The sequence below is a fragment of the Gavialis gangeticus genome, unplaced genomic scaffold (genome assembly GCF_001723915.1).
Source record: "Gavialis gangeticus isolate Ggan-Ray unplaced genomic scaffold, GavGan_comp1, whole genome shotgun sequence".
Classification (NCBI taxonomy): domain Eukaryota; kingdom Metazoa; phylum Chordata; order Crocodylia; family Gavialidae; genus Gavialis; species Gavialis gangeticus.
This window is the reverse complement of record NW_017728992.1, coordinates 155,992,420-155,997,004: the sequence shown is the minus strand read 5'-3', so window position 1 is coordinate 155,997,004 and position 4,585 is coordinate 155,992,420. Positions and strand designations below refer to the sequence as shown.

At 55.7% G+C, this 4,585-nt stretch overlaps 1 protein-coding gene across 2 annotated transcripts in view; it reads left to right on the top strand.

Moving 5' to 3' along the window:
• The first annotated feature begins 584 nt into the window (after positions 1-584).
• TP53INP1 (tumor protein p53 inducible nuclear protein 1) overlaps positions 585-4,585 on the top strand; it is a 20,141-nt gene continuing 16,140 nt past the window's right edge. The window contains exon 1 of one of the 2 annotated variants that reach the window (XM_019527955.1): positions 585-731. The gene's annotated coding sequence lies outside the window, so the exon portion shown is untranslated. The remainder of the gene's footprint in view (positions 732-4,585) is intronic. The other variant, XM_019527953.1, reaches the window with a different exon arrangement.

Below are 4,585 nucleotides of genomic sequence, written 5' to 3'. Positions count from 1 at the left end.
AAAGGTGGACATCTTACGTGCAGGCCCAAACCCGGAGGTCTAAGGTTTGGATGCCCCCAAGTTTTGCTTGGCCCCAGGAGCAAGCAAGGCTCCCATTTCCATGAACTGGGCTTAAAGCCGCTGCACCTCGGCAGGTGGGTCCTGAACCATGTGGGAAGAGCAGTGCTCCTGCCATGCAGGTCAGGAAAACTGCCTTCTCCGACACATATATGGTGTTTCCCCTGCCAGGTTAAGAAGCCGCTACGCTTGATCTGAGCCGTCAGAGGCCGGTGCCGCTAGCTCTGCCCTCTGTGCCCGCAGGGAGTGGCAGCAGGCCCTCTCCTTCCCTCACCGCTCCGACCTGCTCCTACAAGCCCACGGCTGGGGCTTGGGAGCCTCTCCTGTCAGGCGCGCTTCGCTCCTCCCATCCCTTCCCCCTCCTTCCCTTTCTCCAGCCCCCGTCCTCCTTTGCCCCCCGGCTCCTCTCCGCTTTTGTTGCCGGGCCGGCCCGGCCTTGGCGGGGTCACGTGCGTTAGTGACAGCCAGTCGGGGCGCGGCGCGGCGCTGAGCGCGGCCCCATTGGCTGCGGCGGGCGGGGGCGGGGCGGAGCGGATCAGCTGTTGGCCGGGCTCGATCACAACAAAAGGCTCCGCCGGAGCCGAGCGCAGCGCAGGCGGTGGCCGCGGCCCCGGGATTCCTTGCTGCCTCCCGCACCTACCTCAGCGCCCGGCTCCGCTCCACCCCGCCGGACGGTGAGTGGTCCCCGGCCCGGGGAAGTGGCGCGTCCGCAGGGAAGGGGCAGCCCCGGCTGGACACCGCCCCGCGCTTCCTCTTCCCCGGGCCCCGCCGGCCCCCTTTGTCCGGTCCGGGGTGGGGCGGCGGGTGTCGGGTTGCAGCGTCCTGTTTTCCCCGCTGCGCGCAGGCGACTCCCCCGGCGCGGTGGGGATCCCGTCCTGGTCCGGGCCCCGCACCTGCTGCGTACCTGAGGCCCGTGCGGGACCCGAGGTCCCGGCTGCCGCCAGCTGCTGAGGGAGCCGGGGAAATGCAGCCGCACACGCGGGATCTTCTGGCGCCCCCTCCCCGGCTTGGCCCGGCCGAACAAAGCGCCGGCGGCGGACCCGAGAGGTGCGGGGGCGCGCTGCTCCCCGCCGGGTCTGGAGCCACCGACGCACCTGCCTGGGGGGTCCCGGCGCCCTGCAGCTTCCCGCCTGGGGGCGGGAAGGGCGGCCTCTAACCCCGACTATCCCCGGCCTGCAAACATGTTGCAGATCAAGCTGGAGCAGTGGGGGTGGGCTCTGGGGAGGAAACCGAGGTGGTGTGGGGAGAAAACAAAGTGCTACTCCATGCGCATGCAAAGCAAGATGGAGCATTATTTTTACAGACACTGGGTGAGATCTGGCACTTGTGCTGTTGATGCTTTGGCCCCAGTATGTTAATGCTCTTTCAGAACTGGAGCTACAAGGGACTTGATGCAAATGTTATAATCAGGCACCCTTTGTGGTCAGTTTCTTTTTTTTTGGCGGAGGGGGGGAGTGGAAAAAAACAGTCCTCTTTCCTTATTGGCAGTTGTCCAGGGTTTATGGGGTTTTTTCTTCTAGACAAATCAGTTGCAGTTTAAATGCTCTGATGAGTAAAGTCTGCACTTTAAAGTTCACGTACTAAAAGTTGTTGAGGTGAGTGAAGAAACTCCTTTCTGTTTTGGATCCCTAAATCATTGCAGATGATCCTGTAAGCTCTTGTATAACTCTGCCTTGCTCCATCCTGAAAACAATTGAGTTTCTTGCTGCTACTTCCTATAGGAAGTCTATTCACTCCTCCTTTTAACATCTAAATTTGATCTATTCATGACCAGCACGGCTCATTTGTCCTTGTGCCTGCTTTGTGCTTCAGCTCTTCTTCCTCCCTGATGTTTACCCCTACTGCTGTACTTGAAGAGAGCAATTGGATTCCCTCCCTGCCTTTATTCTGCTAATTATCAGTCTTGTCTGTTTAAAATGGAACGATCAGTTCAGTAGCCCTCTTCTGCATTGGTGCCAATTTTTTAATTATATCTTTCTTGACCCTGGGTGATTGGAAGGGGATGCAGTAGTATAGATGAAGGGTTTTTTTTTCCCAGTGCTTTGTAAACTGCTTTTGTTAATGCTTCTGTCTCTACTGCAAATGCCACGTTCTAGGATTGCGTAGGTCAGAGGTGTCGAAGATGCAGCCCATCAGCTGGTTCCAGCCTATGGAGCCTTATCCAGCCTGTGGTGGTATCTGTTGGTCATGACTGACCTCCACTGCCTATGGCCTGGTGTCCTGGACTGGTCCTGGATCTAGTGCGTGGGCCTATGTGGACCTGGCTTGGCCTGTAGCCCAGCCCCATGCCCCTCACCTGGCCTGTTGAGCCTTTGATACCCTTTGCATGGGTCTTTCTCATGGCTACATCACTGTCATTCACAGTTACCTTTATGATTTTCTAATGTATTTTGAGTCACTTACTTTCTTTCTTTGTTTCCAACTGAAATGCCCATGGCTCATTTAGTAGAATTTCTTGGTACTAACCTTTCACTATGTACCATTTGAATTTCATTCCACTTTCTGTTTTTCATTCCTCTCTGTTTTTCCACGTGACTCTCTCTGGTATCTGAAATCTACCTTTCTTGATTCTCATCAAATCTAGCTTTTTGGAGCCTCCTGGTGGTAGCTGTGAACTTCACTAAATACTTGTGATTATCATGAGAATAAAAAGCTGAGGAGCCAAAATCTAACAGAGAAGAATTGGGTAGACTGTATTTTGATGTCTTATTGTGCATAGCTCTGTGAGCACCACTGATTGCTGTTATAATTTTCATTCCATCTCTAAGCACATTTGGAATTGTATAACAAACCAACTAGCATTGATCCCAGTGTGCCCCCTTGTCTTACTTATGGAAAAATTGATATCGTGGTTATCTCATCTGCCAATGGTTCTTGATTATTTCCCAGTCTCTGGCAACTTCACCATGTGGTAGAAATGGAGTCAACTAGGGACACCAGTACTATGCAATATTAAAATGGGGGTGGGCAGAATATGGCCCATGGGCTGGATCTGGTTTACCAAGGGTTTTTTGCCTGTCCTGCAGCAGATCTCTCAGCCCTGCCCAGCCCAGGCATGGGTGGGAGAAGCCCAGGCCATGGCACCGGCAGCTAGTCCTGCTGCCTCCATCTGCATGGCAGGGCTGGGATGGTGCAGTGATCAGACTTGCTTCCTGGCAGCCCCTGCAGCAGCAGCAGCAGCTCTTTCCAGCTGATGCTGCCAGTCTCCATCACTGGACCCAGCCCTGCTGCCTGGGCCCCTCTCCCACTGACCAGCATGCCAAATGGAGCGGGTGGTTGGAGTCTCCATGAAGACTAGGCAGGACAAGCTCACCTGAGCAGATGGGATGGCCTGTGGGTGGGGCCAGAGCTGGGATCAGGATTTTTGGGGCAGTGACCATGTAGGGCCAGGGTCCAGGACAGACCCTGATCCACTGGGTGCATGTTCCTGTGATTGGGCATGGGTTTTGCAGGCAGGGATGTGTAGGGAGTGGATTGCGGCTCTGCCTGGGCCCCAGCCCCACTTGTCCCATTTCCCAGACTCTGCTCCCCACCTGCCCATGGCCATATCCCCTCCATCTGGTTGAGTGCACCCTGCCCATGTGGGTCCCAGGCCAGTCTCCATAGACATCCCAGAATCTCTGGGCAGTGACAGCATGGAGCCAGGGCCCACAGCAGAACCGTGATCTGCTGCCTGCATGTCCCTGTGATCGGTGCTGATTCTGCAGGCAAGGGTGTGGGGGGAGCAGATTGTGACTCAGCCCCAGGCCCCATCACTGTGCTGTTATGGCCCTGTGATCCCAATCCTACTCTTAGCCCCCCATGCCCATAAACAATGCGTGCTGGGGGGCATAGTAGTGGCAGGAGCGCAGCAGCAGTAAGCTGTTGGCAACAAGGGGGTGGTGAGCGCTGACCAGAGGTCAGTGACCACCCACAGACATCACTGAATGCCGGCAGATGGCAGGCACCCATATGCACCCCATACATGTCACCAGTCTACCCACCCATCCTATTTCTGAACTCTGCTTCTTGCCTACCCATGGCCCCACCCCCTCTACCCGGCTGAGTGCACCCTGTCCACATGGGTCCCAGGCCAGTGTCTACGGAGACCCTAGGATCACCAGGCGGTGACAGAGCAAAGCTGCAATCCTCTCCCTGCATGTCGGTGGAACTGGAACCCATCACAAGGATGAGTCAGGAGCAGATTGTGGCTCTGCCCCAGGCCTCAGTGCTGGGCTGTTCTGTCCAGCAGTCCTGATTTCTTGGCTCCACCTGCCCGTTCTGCTCCCAGATGCCTCTCCTTGCCTGCCTGCAGCCCCATCCCATCTGCCTAGCTTAGCATGAGGCAGAGCCACTTCAGGAGCTTTAAACTGTTGCGGGGGGGGTGGGGACCAGGTGCTGAGCTGGCCCACTACAGCTCACCAAAACTCCTTAAGTGGCCTTCCAGTCCAAATAAATGGCCACCCCTGGATTAAAGCAAACCAATTTCCAAGTGACATAAGAAATGGGAGAAAAAAATTCCAATGACCAAAAAAAAAAAAAAAAAAAA